This window comes from Monodelphis domestica, chromosome 1, assembly GCF_027887165.1.
Source record: "Monodelphis domestica isolate mMonDom1 chromosome 1, mMonDom1.pri, whole genome shotgun sequence".
Taxonomy (NCBI): Eukaryota; Metazoa; Chordata; class Mammalia; order Didelphimorphia; family Didelphidae; genus Monodelphis; species Monodelphis domestica.
Window position 1 is genome coordinate 606713875 of NC_077227.1, and position 20143 is coordinate 606734017.

Below are 20143 nucleotides of genomic sequence, written 5' to 3' on the forward strand. Positions count from 1 at the left end.
AAAATAAATTCAATCAACCTTCAGTTCAAGCAGAATAATATTGAATCCAGTAATATATGAACTTAAAATCACAAAGTTAAACCATAACAAAAAATGCAATAGAATAGAGAGATTTTTATAAACCATTGGAGTCTGAAATGCCTTAGAATATAGCCTTTAGTCTCTTCAAAGTTCCTTGGGTTCTTATCCATTTAAATGCCTATTGTCAGAAGGCAGAGTGGTAAGGGCTAAGCAATAGGGTCTAAGGGGTCTGCTCAGGGCCCCACAGCTGGGAAGTATCTGAGGCCAGATTTTAACCCAGGACCTCATGTCCTCAGGTCTGGATCCCAGTTTGTTGAGCCACCCATTTGCCCCTTCAAAGTTAAAGTTGAATCTTTGGGCTGAATCTGCTCCCTGACAGGCAGGTAAAATCAATGAAATTACCAGAAGTGTCAAAAGGTATCCTTTTAAACAGCCCATTGCTTTTTTAAGTTTCTGTTAGAAAAAAACATGTTTCTTCTCCTTTCCCTTTTCTCTCTCCCCTGCTCTGATACCTCCTCCAGCCCCAGTCCACGTGGAACCCAGGCCGCCCACGTGGAGCCAATACCGCCCCCCTCACCCCCCTGTTTTGTTACCTGCCAAGGATCTGGGTTTGTTGGGCAGGCACGTCACCAGGTGATTACAATCTTGGTTGAATCAGGTGGGCCAGGTGAGCGAGAGAAAGACTGCAGGGTGATCAGGGCCGGGAGCCAGGGTGCAGACAAACAGGGCCGGGAGCTCGGGCACCAGGTGAGAGTCCAGGAGCAGAAGCAGGAGAAGCAGGCAGGCAGAGCTTAGCAGCCAGGGGCCAGCTGGGCAGCCAACGCAACAGGTCTGGATCGGGGACTGCAGCTTTGCTATGGTTAAAAAAAAAAAAAAAAACCTTGGCCAGAAAGATGTGGCTCAAAAAAAAATTCTAGGTACAAGTTATTAAAGATTAGCTAAAGAACAGAAAAGAAATCAGAAGATTGAGAGGTTTTTTTTTTCCCATTACGTCGCCAAACTGTAAAGATTAAAATTTAGGAATATGGGGAGACTGAGGCAGGTAGAAATTAGTTTCTCTCTGCAAGGAGTATTATATTTTTTTAGAGGTTTATTAAAGGCTAAAGGTTAAAGAAAATACAGAATAAGAAAAAACACGTGCCTAGGCCAGAGGCTTAGGCCAGATAACCTCACATCACAGAAGAGACGCATCTGCTCCAAAATGGAAGTCCAAAAGAAGAAACCCCAAAACCTTTGCCACCAGCTTAAATCCTTCCTCGATCTCCTCCCACCTCAGAATTCCCATGAGATTACAAAGCATTTTGGGGAAGTGGAGCAAGGGCTTGTGGGGATTGAAGTCCAGAGTTCAAATCTCAATTTTACAGTCCAGGCAGGACTGGAATGTTTGCAAATAAGATGGATCTCTAAGATGACTCACGTTGTAAAATGTGCGAACTGTCTGGGTGCTTTTTGGATGGCGAGGTGCAATGCGCATTTGAACAGTCACTCTAACCAATCAGTGGTCTGTCCAGCATTCAGCTCCTCTCATGGCTCTGGTGATCTTTACATCCTGGATGTCTCGCCGGCATACAATGATGTAGTCAATGAGATACCACTGTTTTGATCGTGGGTGCATCCACGTTGTTTTATATTTGTTCGCCATTCTGAACACAGTGTTCGTGATGGTGAGTTCGAACTCTGAGCATTTGCTGAGTAGCAGTAGGCCATTGTTGTTCATTTTGCCCACGCCGTGTTTGCCGAGCACTCCTTTCCATCTTTCATGGTCCTGGCCAATGTGGGCGTTGAAGTCTCCCAGTAGTATCAGCTTGTCATTGGTGGGCACTGAGTGCAGGACAGCACTCAGGTCAGAGTAGAACTGCTCGATGGTCTCCTCTGTGCTGGTCAGTGTTGGGGCATATGTGCTGATGATTGTGGCATACCGGTCTTTGCTGAGAAGCAAACTGATCTTCATGAGCCTCTCGCTGATGCCCACAGGCAAGTCTGGCAGCTGTTTGAGCAAACTGGTCTTGATGGCCAGGCCAACACCGTGGATTCTGTCTAAATTTGAGGCTCTACCTTTCCAGAAGAAGGTGTATCCAGTGGTGGGTTCGCTGAGTGATCCCTCTTCTGGTAAGCATATTTCGCTTAAGGCTGCGACATCGATGTTATATTGTGCCAGTTCTTTACCGATTAGTTATACACCTATTTACAATCACTACAAAGCAGATTAACAGAATTATATAACCTTGGTTTAATTTTAAAATGGGTACCAATGGACCATTCCCTTCATAATAAAAAGCCTGGAGATTTGGTGTATGTGAAGAAGTTTAACAGAAGATCAATAACAGATGCAAAATGAAATGTACCTTTCCAAGCAATCTTTATAACCCCAACAGCAATAAAAATCTTAGGAAAATATCCCTGGTTTTATGTTTCTAATGTGAAAACTCAAAGTTCCATGACAAATAGGGAAATCATAGACTTTCAAACAAATCAAGACCCAAAACACAATGGAAGAGATCAAAGAGATGCTGATATTAACTCATGTAAAAATGGAGATTTGAGCCCTGGACTCTAATCTCCAGAAGTCCTTGGCCACTTCCTAGAATGCTTTGTAATCTCACTGAGATCCTCACCTGGGAGAGATCAAAAATTTCTATTTAAACTGGTTGTAAAGCCTACCGGCTCTTTCCTGTTCCCGCTTGCAAGCAGAGGGCTCTCTCATGCTGTAGGTGAGGCTGAATGGGCCTCTCGGCCCACCTAGACACATGCTTTTCTTACTTGTATATTCTTAAATTCTTAATCTTTAATAAGACTCTAAAAATATAATACTCCTTGCAGAGAAACTAATTTCTACCTTGCCTCAGTTTCCCCTAAATTTGAATCTTAACACTCAGAAATTGAGGACAAGGACTGAAAAATAGCTACACTTAGAAAGCTGAGCCTGCAGTCTCTCAAGGTTCAGAGTCCTTTGTCTAGGTGTGGTGGTCAGTCAAATAAGTGGTGAGAGACACTGTATGCTCAGTCCTATGTTTAGGCATCACACAATATTCTGCCATGCACAAAATTTGCATTTATTTTATAGGTTCAGTAAGTACATACTTTTCAGGTACACAATCATTTCTCAACATACATGTTTCCATAGAACCTAACAGCAGATGCAAAGCCTAAGGAGATAGTCAATGAAACATTGTTGCTATAACAGAAATAGATGAATGACATAAACATGTTGATCTGGAGGTTAGTTCCCCCTGACCTATGTGATGACCAGCTAGGAGAATCATTGTTGCTTTTGATCAGCTTTCACAATCAATCACAATTACTTAGAAGATGGGTAACAAAACATTTTGTAGCTAGGTATGGGGTTAGAGGCTAACTTAAAGCACGCCAGAATTGAAATTTTCCTCAATTTCCAAGTTGCATTTTTCTTGTGTTTGATTCAATTACCTGTCAAAGTTGTCTGGTTATGGTAAACATAATGAACTAACAAAGTGTGTCTGTAACTTGTGTTTCAGAGGAATGATTGATGTATCTGTCATTCTTGGCCTGCAATGGGTGTGGGGCCTCTGAATGTACCTCTGCTAAGAGAAAGAAAGGAGGGGTAATCTGTGTTGATCTTTAGGTTTTAATTCTGTGAATATAGTCTTTTTAGGGTAATAATCTGCAGGGATTGAAGTGGGGCATATGTGTGTTAAACCTATAAGTATTTGCTCTTATGTTATTTCTCTTGTACTGAGGAGAGAACAATATTCATAACAATTCCATTAGTAAAGGAAGTTAAAGAGAGAAGTCATATAGAGGAGGTTCCCTTCAGCTTGTGCCCGCATTAGTGTTCCAAGGGATATAGTCTGTTAAAATGTCTCTCTAGAGGTTGCTTCAAGTTCTTGTTTCAGTTAACCAGAGGGAGAGAGAGATCCTGCTATTTTCTCTCTACCAACAGATTACACCTTAACCTCCATATTTTCCCTCACCACTTGATCCACTCAATTGTTTCATTGGTGATTACATCTTTCCAGTGAGACAAACCATCCAACCCTTTCCATTAAAAAAGAAGGAAAGCCTCCCTTCTTTTTTTTTACACTGCCTCTACTTTATTCCTCTCTTCTTACCTCCAAATGATTGCTAGAAGGGTGCAATAACCCAGAACTCTCCTGGGTCTTCATTGCTACTTTTTAACTGAATTGGGAAAATATTTCCTTCCTCAGGGACAACTCTTACCAGTTAGTTTTAGCTCTGGGGTATGATATATTGGAAAGACTGCTGGAAGTAGAATCAACAGCCTCACACTTGAATCCTACTATTGATTCTTGGAAGAGATTGGACCATGCTCAAGTTATTTAATATCTCTGGGTTACTGCTTTTCATCTATAAATGGCATATTGGATATATCTAATAATAAACATAATAATAACTAATAATAAAAAATGGGAACTAGAATACCCATAACATAGTCAGCTAGCTGACATAATGAATAAAGTACCAGGCCTGGAGTCAGGAGGATTTGCATTCAAATCTAACCTCAGACACCTCCTAGCTATCTGACTTTGGGCAACTCACTTTAACCTTATTTTGCCTAACCCTTGCCCTTCTGTCCTAGAGTTATTACTAGGACAAAAGTAGGCATCTAAAAAAATACCTCTAAAATTATGGGGTACATATATATTATCTTGGATTATATGGGGTTGTTGTAAGGACCAAATGAGAGCATATATTTTATTATATATAATTATGTTACAAATTATATTGGACAATAACAGACAATAAAATGTTTTGCAAACATGAACTGCTTCACAAATATCAGCAATTATTATTATTAGAATTGAGAACCTCCAATGTCTTGCCTTGCATTCTGTCCATCAGACCCTGATGTCTCTTGAGTCATGGTACTGCTTTCCTGGGGGCTTGACCAGTTCACTCTGGTTGGGGATTTCCCCTCTAACTTGGGCTATCCAGTGGCATTTCTGAGGGAAGCAGAGCTGTAGTCTCAGTTGGAAAGGCTGGGATGGAAAGGCTTAGTTGTCTCTATCAAAGAGTTTAGAAGAAAAACCAACAAAACCTACTTCAACTTACAATGTAACGTGTCAGATTGAAGGATTTGGGCTCCTCTTCTTATGGCTGATATGGCTCTCCTCCTCTAACACCTGACATTGACATAGACCTGTTCCTTTCTCCCTGTGACAGAAAAAGAAAGTAATAATACTATCAAACCCTACCCCTTCTTTTGATTGCCTGCAGCTAAAACTTTGTGTGGGTCCCTTTCCCCTCCACCTCTAAGCACCCCACAAGCCTTTTCTGTATACATCATTAAAGCTAAAAGGAACCTTAAACTCATTTAAATATCACTCTGAAGCCTAAACCATTCCTTAATCTCTTTCTTATACTTCCTCATTTTATGTGTAGCTAGCTAATTCATACCTCCTCCTCTTCTAATCCTTATGATTCAGAGGTCCCAGCTGCTTCTAGCTTTCCCATCCCAATCCACCTAAATCCTACCCCACCCAAATTCCTATATTGTTCTGCCTTTCCTTTATATCATGTCAGTGGGATATTCATTCCCAGCAAACTTTGTGGTCTTCCTCTTTCAGTCCTTCCAACTTCTTGTGCTCATCAGAAATCTGACATGATAAAGACCTAAACAAGGATAAACCATTTATATTCTTATAAGGAGAGATGATACTTCAGAACTCTACCATCATCAGAAGTCATAGAAGGAATCTAATAAGACAGAGGGTCTGGAAGTGGTTGCCTTACATTTTAATGATATTAAAGAATGGGAAAGGAGAGAAAGAGGATCATGTTAGAGGATATTAAAGAATGGGAAGGGAAAGGAAGAGAGGGGATTTATGGGGAAAAAATCTCACATCATCATACGTGCAAGAATCTAAAATCAAGAAGAAAGGGGTGAGAGAATGGACAAAAAAAGACCTGAACCTAACTCCTATTCTAGCTATTTAAAGGAGGGAATACATATGTGAGCACAAACTCAAAAGGGAAAAAGGAAGGAAAAGGGGAAAGAAAAGGGTGTGGGACAAGGAAGAGGGTCGATTAAGGGATTAACCATAAGCAAAACAAACTCTAAGGAAAATGGATCTTGAAATGGGGTTTAAAAGAAAAGGAAGAAAGGAGGACTTGTGACAGGGCTTTGGGTGAGGGAAAGAGAAGAGAGACAGAGAGAAGAAGCAGATTGCATACAAATGTGAATACTCTTATTACTCTTTTCTTTAAAGACAGGCTGGGAAATAAAGGGAAAAAATATGTAAGAATAGAATGGAGGGAAGTTCAATCATAATTTTGAATATATCAACAAACCATTCCAGCTAAAATTAGAAGAAAAACAGGTAAAAGAAAAAGTCTTTGTAACAATTGTGCATAAAGATCCCATTTTTAAGATACATAGGGAAAACATTCAAATTTATAGGAATAAGAGTCACTCTGCAATTGGTAAGTGGTCAAAGCATAGGGATAGACCGTTTTAGAGGGGAAAAATCCAAGTTATCAATAGCCACATGAAAGAATTCTCCAAATTACTCATTATTAGAAAAATCTGGGAAGACTTGCATGCACTGAATCAAAGTTATGTGACTGGGACTAAGAGAAAAATTTATACAATAACAAAAATACTGTGAAAACAAAAATTTTGAAAGTCTTAGGAACTCTGATCAAAACAATGATCAACCATGGTTCCAGAGAATTCTTTATGAAAAATGCTATCTACCTTCTGATGGAAAGTGGATTTAGAATTGTATTAGAAATGATCCTTGGAGATATTTCTAGTTGTAATAACTGAGATACTCTGGCTTGACTAGAGAGATACTAGGGGAAACCTCAGGGTGCCTAGTTGTAATAGGGAGATCCTACTACTAGGGGAAACCTCAAAATGCCTATTTGTAATAGAGAGAGATATACTAGGGGAATACTGGAGAGTGTCTATCAATTCCCGAGATGGCTAATTGATTAATGTTTTTCCTACCCTCCTCCTCCCTCAATACTTCCCTTCACCACCCTCTTCTGAATCCTTTAGCTTCACCCCTCCCCCCTCCTTCCCTGAGTGGACTATGAGGTTTATGAGGAAAAATTCTTTTCTCTTCCTTTCTCAAGTCAGGGGTTTTATTGGGGAAGACAGGACAGGATGGAAGATGAGGTGAGAGGGATGGAGTTATTCCTAGTCTATAAGGAAGGTTAGGGGGATTTTTGGGAAATGTCATTCCTGTCACAGTTGTGATACAAAAGTCTATCAGGGAGTTATGAAGGACAATTGATTTTCTTCTGTCTTCTTCTAATCAGCCCAGTATATAATGATCAATCACCAACATCAGCCACACCAAAGCCTCAGCCTAGGTCAGAAGAAGCCAGTCTCTCTCTTGGTCAGAAACCAAGGACAGTCTCTTTGTTCATCTGCTGGCTAGGCTCCAACTGTTTTTCCTGGGAACATTCCAAACGGAATGTTCACCTTGATTGACAGATGATGTCCCCAGCTTTCTGTCTTACATGCATGAAAATTCTCTCTTCCTTCATGCCTCTTCCACAGAATGTAGGTTAAGATTTTTTCAAACATGGCCAATAGGGAAATTTGTTTTGCTTGTTTGTAAAAGAGGTTTTATTTTTATTTCTCAATGGGGTGAAATGAGAGGAAGGAAGAAGAAAAGGCAAGTTTTTATTGATTGAAAATTTTTATTTTAAAACATCTTTTGCTAGTCGTATCTTTGATGAATTAAAATAAACAATAGACTGATTAAATTATAGAGAAATAAAAAGCTCTTGCACCACACACACACACACGCACACACACACACACACACACACACACACACACACACACACAGAGCAATGCATCCAAAACAAGAAGGAAAAAAAATGATTATTTGTCTTAAATATTCCTGATAAAAATCCAACATCTAAAATCCACAAGGTATCAGTGCAAATTCACAAGCCCAAGAGCCATTCTCCAATAAATAAGTGTTCAAAAAAAAAAAAGGAACAGACAATACTCAAAAGAAGAAACAGGAATGATTTACAATTACATGTAATAGATACCCTACTCAATTCTGTAACCTCATTAGGACTTTGATTCAAAGTGGGAGCAAAGATTAGGCTTGTACTCCAGGCCAATGAATTCTCTAGCAACACAGTCTTTAAATCTAACTACAAAATATTTCACTAGAGAAGAATTATAATTTAAATAACTGGAGAAAATCAGGCAGTAGAATTGTTCTCAGATCTTCATATACAAATAAACAATCATAATCAGGGCTGAACTTCAAGGCATCAAATTTTGAGGGTGCTTACATTTGCAATACTTGATATATATAAATAATTAATTAAAATAGAAAGCTGCCAGAAGTGGGCTAGATGAAACCCCTTCCCAAGCTCTCTTGGCTCTGTATCCTAGTTCTTCCATTCTACCTCTGGCAGCCTCACTATTAGCAAGGTCTCTGTCTTGACACCACAGAAAGGATTCTTACTCCATTATTCAAGTGGATGGCATACTTCACATGAACCTAGATAAGAATCCATTGTCTGGAATTGTGAAATTTCTCCATTTGCTCATCTTCCTATCCTTCTATCTATCCCTTTGCCTCATTCCTAAAACTATGTGTCATCCTTACTAGGACCTCATGGTACTCTACCCTTTCTTGTTTTTCAAGTTCATCAACCTTGCACTAACTTCATTTTAATCCTTTGCAGTCTTGACCATTTTTAACTAGTTCAACAATCTACAATTCTCCACTCTTGAATTCCTTGCCCTTTGTATCTTTCTAGACTATGAATCTGGGTTACTTTCACCATCTTCCTTTTCTATTTATATGACCAAATCCACCACAAATTTATGTTATTTAATTTTCAACTGTCTTCCTTAAAATACAGCAATCTTTTTATTCTTTTATGATTATCACATTCCCCACAGCAGCACCCCCAAACTTTCTCTTCTTTCACTAAATTAGATGCCCACCTGTTTTTAAGCTGAAAAAATAGAGGCTATTCATCTTGAATTTCTCTTCCCTATTCTACACCTCAAAACCCTGTGACATCACCACTTATTCTATTCCACCCTAAACCTGAAAGTACCACTATCCTCCAAGAAATCATGGTTGCTTGGGAAGAATAGCATTGCCAAAGAACAGAATATTAAGATGGAAATGGGTCATGGAGAAAGCTCTTGAGGGATACTCATATATCTCACCAACTTACTATAAACAAAACATAGATGTTCTAATGAAGAATCTATTAGAATTAGTCTCAGATCAGATTTCATGTCTTTAAGTGAAACAGCATATGTTAGTGATAAGGGAACTGAATCTAAAATCAGGAAGCTTAGATTCATATCCCAATTTTAACTTTTACTAGCTATGTACTGGCAAGGCTCTTTATCCATTTTTCATTTTTCTAATCTATAAAATGATGACAATGGTAGGTAAACTATTTACTTTGAAGGGTTTTTAGAAAAAAGTTCTATGCAAAATTTAACCATCATCATCATAATAGCCAACATTTCTGTAGTACCCACTATGTGAATGGCTAAGTATTTTATAAATATTATTTATCTACTGTGTTATCTAGTTTAATTTTAGTTACACTATATTAATTGAGGCAACTAGGTGGCATAATGGATAGAGTGATGAGCCTGGAGTTAGGAGGACCTGAGTTCAAAACTGGTCTCAGACACTAGCGGTGTGATCCTGGGCAAATCTCTTAACCCTATTTGCCTCAGTTTCCACATCTATGAGTTGGAAAAAGAAATGGCACATCACTCTAGAATCTTTGCCAAGAAAATGCCAAATGGGGTTACAAGAGTTGGATGTAACTGAAAGCTAAACAACAACAAATATGAATTAGAATTATTATTATATGTATGTACAGGTATTAAACTTCATGTATATAGCCTCTTAAGCCTCAAAATAAGAGAGTTCCTAATGTGTCACCTGGGTGACATGAAAATAAATCAATCCTATTTCAGAAGACTGTGAGGTTGCTTTTGAATTTTCAGCTACTTGGTCTACAAGTTAAAGATGTCTCTCAAATATTCCTCTATCTCTTATTAAGGACATTGAACTCAATTCTTCCACCTCTAACTTCAGAACTCTCTGCCATAGTTTCAGATACTAAATGAGAACTGAGAAGTGAACCCTTCTGCACCCTTCTACCTTGTCAAGACAATAGTCACCTATTCTAGAATGCCCAGTTTCTTCCCAAACCACTGTTCCATAGGTCAAGAGGATGAGGAATGGGTTAGAGATTAATGAATAATAATGAGGTAGTAGCCATTAAATTTTATTTTATTTTACTTACTTTGTTGGGAATGGGAAAGGAAGAGAACTCATGAGAACACATGCCAGGTCAGATTCTACAACAAGGGTTGGGGGAGTGTGACCATGAAAAGGTGGGTTTCAAGACTGTGAATTGCCAAAACTGTAAAGATAATTTTAGTGTCTTGAATTCAATCAAAAATAAGTGGTTGCCATGGGAAAAATTCCCAAATATGAATACCCAAGTCAGTTGGGTTTTATGGAGATTTTAATTAATACAAATGAAGGAATTAAGGAAAGGGAGAGAGAGAGAATAAGAAAGAATAGTATGAAGGGCCTAGGCCAAATGGCCTAGGCCTGAGCCTTAAGAGAGACTAGTCAGTCTTTTATCCACTCGCCACAAGATTTTGTCCCAAGCAAAACTCCAACTAAGTTCAGAGAGCCAGCTCCTCCACACTAACTTCAAAACTCCAACGACAACTCAAATTCAGTAAGTCCCTTCCTTTTAAAGAAATTTTCTCTTGTGTCACCTCCCCTAAATTTTCACATCTACCAATCACAGTAGACACTTTTCCCAGGACTGCCCATTCTTAGTTCTCACCACTCTTTAGTTCTCACCTTCTCTGGGTAGACTAAAACTTCACACCTCTTTTGTTAAGTTTGCCTTCTGTAAGTTGCTTGACCTTTTAGTGATTAATTTGACCTTTATGTAGCACCCTTTTGTATTAGATCTAAAAATAGACCTAGCTTAGGGTTTTTGCTTCACTATAAGTATGAGTTGGGGACTTTTTCATTGTTTCATCAGGAGTTTACAATGTTATCTTCCCCTAAAGTATGCCTAAGTATGGGTGGAGTAATGTTAAAATTCCCAATACATTCCTGATCAAGTACCTCCATTTGTTACAATATGGGGAATAGCTTTAACCAAATGTTCTAAGGTAGAGTCTGAGCAGTTTTAAGATTCACAGAAGGCAGAAAGAACAAGGTAGTGAATAAACCTAGTTATTCGGTGTGTTTAAGGGGAGATCATATGACTTAACTGTAGACACCCAAGAAAGCACACAGTGGAAGACAGAGATAAAAAGAGGAGATTGCTAGAGTAGTCTGTCAGTTTTCTGTAATTGACAACCATCTCCAAAGTGGAACTGGTAAGGGCAGGTAAAAGACATAATCACAGAGCCTACTATAGTTATGTGAATGGCTATTTCTAGAATTTGGGGCCATCTTAGACCAAGTTCTCACTGGAACTCCTGGACCCATTTGTGCTTCTCAGTACTCTTCAGGAAGCTCCAGGTTTGGGTAAATAGATGCTTTGTTTTGTTTTTATCAGGAGAGCAGGTCTGACTCAAATGCATTTAAATTATTTTCCATCCCTAAAATCATAGGCAGCAAGATGCTAATCAGTTATTAATTAAATCTCTATTTTGGAAGGTTCTAAACCAAAAAATTCCCAATATAATGGCTTTCTAGAGAAGGTCAAAAGGCAGTAGTAAGTACCAGGGAGAAGAAAGAGATATATGGCTTAGGCAGAAGCTCTTATTGAACTGAGGAAGACTAAGTCTTAAAAATGAGAAGTTTTTTTTTTTTTCCCCAGACTACCACATAGGGGATAGACTAGAAGATCTCTAAGCTCCCTTCAGTTTGTAAATCTACTATCCCATGATACTTAAGAGACAGATTATCTCTTAAACAAAAGATAGTAGGATTCTGCCAAAGAATCCTATGGGCACTTGCTACTTTTCAAAGATTATTGAGAGACTGATTGTGGCCTATAAAATGATTGAACACTAGAAACTGATGTGATTTTTTTCAGTAGAAATAACATTAAAGATGATGAATTAAGATCTACTTTGCTCTTGTACCCTAAGAATCATGGGATTTGGGGGCAGCTAGGTAGCTGGGAGGATTGAGAGCTAGGCCTAGAGACAAGAGGTCATTGGTTCAAATCTGACCTTGAGCATTTCCTGTCTGATCCTGCACAAGTCACTTAGCCCCTATTGTCTGGCCCTTACCTTTCTTCTTTTTATGGTAATGAAAAATTAGAAACTAAAGGGACTCTGTCAGTTGAAAGATGGCTTAATAAGTTGTGGTACAGTACATTAATGGGATGAAATATTATCATACTATAAGAAATGAAAAAAAGATTTTATTGAAAAATAGAATTTTATGAACTGATGCAAAGTAAACAAGCAGAACTGGAAGAATTATTTATATACAACATTAATATTATCAAAATGAATGATTTTTAAAACTTTTATAAACTTATTGATGAATAAAATGAACAGAACCAAGAAAACATTTATATAATTGCAACACTGTAAAGACAAACAATTTTTAAAGCTATAAAAACCACAATCAATATAATGACCCATGATTCATCCTTTATGACATAAAGATTTTTCTAGGATTTGATGGCTATTATAGAAAATTTATATAAAACTATGCTATTATTGCTCCTCCTCAGTTTTCAAATTCATGCTTAGAAAGAAGCAAAATCAAATGGAGAAAAAAGCAACCTGGCTTGACTCTTCCCAATACCATTTAGACATTTTGGAACAAGACGTATGAGAAGGTATCCACATCCACAGGAAGAACTGTCTAAAAGTATGAATGCAAATCAAACTGTACCATTTCTCAGCTTATTTCCTTCATTTTTTTTCCCCTTCATGTGTGATATAGATTTTCTTTCACAACATGAAGGATATGGAAATTTGTATGGCAAAACAACACTGGAATAATGGATATCTGATTGTTTACTGTCTGGGGAGGTAAAGGACAAGAAAAGGGGAAGAGAATTTAGAACACAAAATGTCAGAAAACAATGTTTAATTGTTTCTACATTTAATTGAAAAAATGAAAAGAATAGACACAAAATGTTAAAAAGGAAAAAAATAAGAAAAAAAGTATGAGCAGACTTTTAGATATTTGGCAAAATACATCTTGGATATACCTGTGATGTTTTATGTAGATTTGGTTAAGCCCTTTTTCCATTGACTGAGGCTACATAGAAATCTTGGTAATGGTAATATCAAGATATTTATGGTCACCAGAATCCTATTATGTTTGCATATAAAGGACTTGTTGACAGTAATTTGATTATTTGAACATAAATTGGAATTCTTAACTTTGAAGTTAACCAAGACTCTAGTAAGAGCTTAGTTTCAGCTTTGGACTGATAATTCCCTGACTTGCATTTTGACTCTCCCCTTAGACTAGGAGCATCCTGGAGAGCAGGGACTGTCTTGCCTATTTTGGCATCCTCAATCCAATGTTTGGCAATAGAAAGCACTCAATAAAAGCAAGTTGACTAATTTCCCAAGAGAATAATAGTTACCCATCCACACCAGCCCTTAATTATATTCATTGTCCTAATAATGCTGGGATTAGTCAGTGAAATCTATAATAGCCATACCAGGAGGCAAATGAAGAAGTGAAAAAAGTCAGAATCCATAATGCTTCTTTCCATGAAGGGGAGAATGTGATAGCTGAGATATCTAAAATCATGAGTTTCCTTGATTAGACATTGTTTTTTCTTGAAGCCAAGAGTCGAAAAGAATTGATAAACATTTTCTCACTTTTAGTGAGAAAGTAGTTGTTAGATGATTTAGGTAAAAGAAGTGGTTGGAAGATGGATTGACACATCTGGTTATTAGTAAAAAAACAAAACAAAACAAAAAAAACTATAGTTTCCTAATGGGTGGGGGCTTGAATTTAGTTTCTGATTGGGCAACACTGTACTAGCCACTCTCTTAGGCTAATGATGTTTTTTGACACTGGGAAATAGAGAAGGTTGGCCCTCTAAAAACTGTGTAGAGATGAATAGCCTCCCTGGAGCACCAAGAGTTGGGTGTGAGATTTACTCTTAATGCCATATCATTCTGATTTCTACTACTGCTCTGTAACATTGTATTTTTCAAAGTTTTGTCCTGACAATCATAGGAATGCCCTCATATTCCTTGCCCCAGAGCAACTAAGACAGTTAAGATAGAGAATCTAAAATTTAGCTTTATCAGTAAACAAATCTGGTTCCTACCACGTATGTCTGGGAAGTGGCAAGGCCCATGATTGAGTCCTCCATGAGGATGAACAGACTTGATTTCTCCTTCTAAATCAGCAAGGACATTGGAATCCCATGGTCAGACAAGGGGCTTCCCTTCTGTAAAAATGGAGATTTGAACAAAAATGTGAATGAAAGTTGGGCAGTTAATCCCAGGGCATTTGTACCCCTAGAAGCCTCCAAAAAGGAACACCCCTCATTTATAACTTCAGCTCACTACTTAACTTCCACCAGAATGATATCTAGATTTCTTGATAATGTTCTAAACCCAAAATAAGTTTTACTTTGTTTAAAAATGTTTACCAAGGTTGAAAGATTTGCTACATTTGTAATCATTGTGACAAATATCCATCAGTTCATAGGCTTTTAAAAATGCCATACAGCAACTTATGTAAAAAAATGATAGTGGTTTGTTTGTGATTGTAATTAACTGGGCTATTGAGAATTTTGGGGATACTGATATCTACATATTCGTAATACTGTTCTTTAAAAAAAAACTGTTACCTTGTGAAATTCAGTGGATCATGGCCAGGTATGAAGAGGAAATGGATCTCATTTTTGGTGAGAAAGCCTTGCATTCTATATTTTCTTAGCTGATACAGTGTGTCAATGATTATAAGCTATATTTTTGAATTTTAAAACTCTTTTATTATATTTTTCTTGCATGTGCAATATACTATTTCAGTTTTTTTTATTTTTTCTCTCCTTTTTATATTTGAAGCACATATCACCAGTATTTAGATTTTCTTTAATGTTTTTGATTTTGCAGTATTAAAGTTTAAAATACATTTGCTAATGCATGCCCCAAAAGCTTGAGATTATAAAAATGATGCCACTAATTGTTTAAAAAAATTTATGGGACTTTACTTAATAATTCTGTCTGATTCTAGGACAAGATATACACAAAAGAGCCATTGCATAGGGCCAAAGATAAACCAATCCAGGACGGATTAATGCACTTCTAAGTCAATACAAAGGACTTGAACTTAGTGTGAAGACTCATGGTTGCTATGTTTAACATTTGTTATGACATGGACCTTCCTTGTGTCCACACTCACTCTGAAAATACTTACAGATGAGTATCCCCGAACTTGGCTCCTACTTGGCTCCTATAATCTGGTCCCTTTTCTGTCTTTCACAGTATGGCAAACTTTCTGTAGTCCTGGCTACTGACTGGGTAAATGCTTACTTGCTTAGATCATTTTAATTGGGCCCTGATTCAAGGACCTGTTGTAGATTTATTTTTCCTTTACTTGGAATTTTTACACATAAGACTTTGATAGTCTATATTTTCACCCAGAAATTTTCTTTTTTATTTGGATTTTTCTGATGTCTTTTTAATTTCTCTTACCAATTGATTCCTCATAACTCAGCCATGCATCACTAAGTGATTCTGTGTTTTTCAATCACCCTCTTAACGAGGAAATTTAAAAAATATTATTATTTTAAATTGCAAAGTTTAAATTCCTTTTAAGAAGAATTTTAGGTAAAGAAAGATGATACCGCTCTGAATTCAGAAACTGAATTGTTTAGAGAAGACACCATGAAGAAGCCTCCAGACCACAAGCTGCATGAGAAGATCAAAAATGAACTTTGGGTGTGGTGGATTGAACATTTATTTGTATCTATACTTTCATGCCAAAGGGGACTGCCTCCTAACTGACTTTTTGTCAATTGTCCAGCAATTATTGGTTTTGTTCCTTTTTCCTCTTATCCTCAAATTATTGTAATCTTTAAGTTGATTATGTTTTCATGATCCTTTGGGAAAAACCTTTTTCCCAGAGGATCATATGAGGAAATGTAAAAATGGAGATTTGAACCCCCGACTTAAATTCCCAGGAGTCCTTGGTAGCTCCCAGAGTTCCCCATAATCTCAAGTGAGGACATCACCTGGGCCATGAGGAGAGAGGGGTTTTTAAAATGGACTCCACCTTCTTCTTTCCTCTCTCCTCCTGCTTGCACTTCCAGGGACAGATCTCTCATGATGTAGTGAAAGTGAATGGGCCATTCGGACCTCCTAGGCACCTGCTTTCTTATTTTGTATTTCTTTAATTCTTAATCTTTAATAAAACTCTAAAAATATAATACTTCTAACAGAGAAATCTAATTTTTAACTACTATACCTCATCATCATGCAGCAACCAGCAAAGGAATGGAAAATATTATCCTACCTCCTCATTAGGTAGCCACCAATTAGAGATGTCTTTAGCTGTCTCCAGGAAGAGTCACTCTCCAAGTCACCCCTCCCTCCCACCAACTGTCATCATTGTCAATATCTTCTCTCCAACATTTCAACAGCTGTTGGTTCTACCTCAGTGGCAGAAACACCAAAAGCTTTATTCCATTTTCTTTTCCACAAAGGAAGGAAGAAAGGAAGGAAGGAAGGAAGGAAGGAAGGAAGGAAGGAAGGAAGGAAGGAAGGAAGGAAGGAAGGAAGGAAGGAAGGAAGGAAGGAAGGAAGGAAGGAAGGAAGGAAAGAAAGAAGGAAGGAAAGAAGGAAGGAAGGAAGGAAGGAAGGAAGGAAGGAAGGAAGGAAGGAAGGAAGGAAGGAAGGAAGGAAGGAAGGAAGGAAGGAAGGAAGGAAGGAAGGAAGGAAGGAAGGAAGGAAGGAAGGGAGGGAAGACCTGGAATCAAGGAAGACAGAATTAAATACTGTTCATAATATTTATTAGTTTTATTATTATGGGCAAACAATTTGCTCTCTGAGAATTAATTTTTTCATATGTAAAATAGGGCTAGCAAGAGCTTTAGTTAACTGCCAAGTAAGTAGATTAACCTGAAATTTAGGTATAGAATTTTTGGAGACATGATGACCTATCCTCGGACTTTGGCTTGAATTTCTCAGACATAATGCAACTTCTTGACAGGCTGCTTTTACCTGAGGGAGGGTCATTTCTTTGAGAAAGAGGGATACTGTTCTCACTTGTTTCTTTGCTCAGCTTCTTGTATCAGATAAAGAAGCCCTCTCACAGGAGAGGTAATATTACTTAAACCATTTAACATCTGAGATTGTTATGAAGATAAAATGAGATAATGTATATAAAAGTACTTTGCAAACCTCAAAGTGTTACAGAGATGCCAGTTACCACTGGTGTTTTTGTATTTAAAAATGACATTGAATATGGGAAACATATGGGAGAAAGAGAAGATTAAATTGCTCCTCAAAGTTTCATGCTGAAATTGGGGCACTAATGCATTGGTGGTGGAGTTGTGAATTGATCCAAATATTCCAGAAGGCAATATGGAATTATGACCAAAGGGCTTTAAAAGACTGCCTACCCTTTGATCCAGCCATACCACTGCTGGGTTTATACCCCAAAGAGACAATAAGGAAAAAGACTTGTACAAAAATATTTATAGCCACTCTCTTTGTGGTGGCAAAAAATTGGAAAATGAGGGGATGCCCTTTGATTTGGGAATGACCAAACAAATTGTGGTATCTGATGGTGATGGAATACTGTTGTGCTAAAAGGAATAATGAACTGGAGGAGTTCCATGTGAACTGGAAAGACCTCAAGGAAGTGATACAGAGCAAAAGGAGCAGAACTAGGAGAACATTGTACACAGAGACTGATATACTATGACACAATTGAATGTAATGGGCTTCTCTACTGGTAGAAATACAATAATCTAGGACAATTCTGAGAGATTTATGAGAAAGAATGCTATTCACATTCAGAGAAAGAACTGTGGGAGTAGAAACACAAAAGAAAGACAAATTCTTGATCACATTGTTTGATGGGGTTATGATTGGGGATTTAAACTCTAAATGATCACCCTCGCACAAATATTAATAATATGGAAATAGGTCTTGATCAATGATATATGTAAAACCCAATGGAATTGTTCATTGATTATGTAAGGAGAGCCATTCAGTGGTCTCTCTGAGGGTCCAAGGTTACTATGTCTAGATGTGACAATCTGGTCAAGTAATGGAGATGAGAGACACTGTGTGCTCAGGCCCATGTGCATAGGCATCACAGTCTTCTGCCATAGCACGGAGGTTTGTTTATTATATAGGCTGGTGATTACATACTTCTTTGGCACACAATCAATTTTCTTCATATATGTTTCCATGGAACCTACCAACAAGGCACATAGTCTAAGGAGATAGTCAACAAAACATTGTTGCTATAGATGAATGACATAAACAGAGTGATCTAGAGATTAGTTCTCCCTGACCTAGGAGAATCATTGTTACTTTTGGTCAGCTTTCACAATCAATCATAATTCCTTAGGAGATGAATAACAAAACATTTTTGTATCTAAGTGCAAAGTTAAAAGGTGACTTAAAGCAGACCTGTTTTGGAGTTTTTCTCAATTCACAAGTTATGCTTTTCTTGTGTTACTTTGAAGTGCCTAGCAATGTTGCCTGGTTCCTGTTCATCAACAACTTCATTGAAGTTTGATAACTGTAAGGAAAGATTTATTATGGTGCTCAAGCATTTGGCCAGTATTTATTGTAGGGCCTTGGAGCATATCTGTGCTTGAGTGAAAGGAGGGGTGATGGGCTTTAATTCTATAAATGCAATCTTTTGGGGGCAATAATCTAGGGGGATTAAAGTGGGACATATGTATAGATATAGATCCTATAAGTATTTGCTCTCATATTATTTCTCCTGTATTGGGGAGGAAACAATAATCATAATAAGTCCATTAGTAAGGAAAGGTGGCGAGAGAGAAGTCACAGAAAGAAGTCAGTGGGGAGCTTTGTTCTGGGGGCTGCCTTGCAGTTCCCAGCTTCCAATTGTGACTGTGTCAACCAGTAGGGGTCTGTTGGCTCCCTGCAGCTATGGGAGGGGGTTGGGGAAAAATAATATGAATCATGTAACCATGGGAAAATATTCTAAATTAATTAATTAAATAAACTTTTTAAAAAAGTCTTTCATGCTGAAAACTTCATAAGATCATCTTCTCCCATAACTTGCTTTCTTAAAACAAAGTTCCACCTGAAATCATCTTAGTCACTGGTAAGTATTCCTTCTACAAGGAACTTGATATTATAAATACCATGGACCTAGAGTCAAGACCCCTATTTTTAAATCCTGGTTCTTACTTACATTAGTTGTACGATCTTGGATGATCCATTTAACTTCTCTAATTCTTGGTTTCTTGTTTTATAGAATAGAAAGAGTAATACTTGCATCAACTTCCTCATGGGGTGGCTATCAGGAACATATGCTACAAACTGTAATTACCAACCATCTATTATTATTTTTTGAGTCAGCCCTGTCTGTTGGTGTGATATGGAAGAGGTTAAGTAAATAACAAATAGCTTATATTTATGGAGTGAAGATGAAAATAGTTAACAAACAATTCAAAGAAAGTATTGTATTGGACAACACAGATTGTTCTCTTCATCCCAATAAAGCCAAAAATCTATACTCCTTGGAGAAGCCTTGGCATAAATAAGTAAACATCAGCTCTCAATTATTCTTAAGAAATATTAAGGGAAATTCAAAATAACAAATGAACTTTAAAAATAAATAATAAATAATAAATAACTAATAAATAAAACAATAAATCTACTTTTTCTATAGATTATGGTTTCTAGCAAAAGCTATGATAGTTTCCTTTGATCAGCTTCCATATTCTGATCCCTTTATATGTCTTGAACATAATCAGCTGATGACTAAGATGATGGTCTCTCCAGAAAGGGATGAAACAAAAAGGGCAATCCAATTTCAGAATCAAAATTTAAGTTTATAGGATTTAGAGCTGGAAAAGATCATGGAGATCATGTGGGCCAACCCTATTATTTTGTAGAGGAGCAAACTGAATGAAATCCAAGAGATTAAATGATTTACTCAATGTCACACAGTTCTCCTTCCATTAAAAAAAT

General features: G+C 37.4%; 1 long non-coding RNA gene across 1 annotated transcript; it reads right to left on the reverse strand.

The window, feature by feature from the left end:
• Nucleotides 1–160: 160 nt before the first annotated feature.
• LOC103101001 (uncharacterized) lies at nt 161–14826 on the reverse strand. The gene is made up of 3 exons (XR_459066.3): nt 14278–14826; nt 5071–5172; nt 161–875 (listed from the first exon to the last, which is right to left on the reverse strand). It is a non-coding gene; the product is annotated as an uncharacterized LOC103101001 (long non-coding RNA).
• Nucleotides 14827–20143: the final 5317 nt, after the last annotated feature.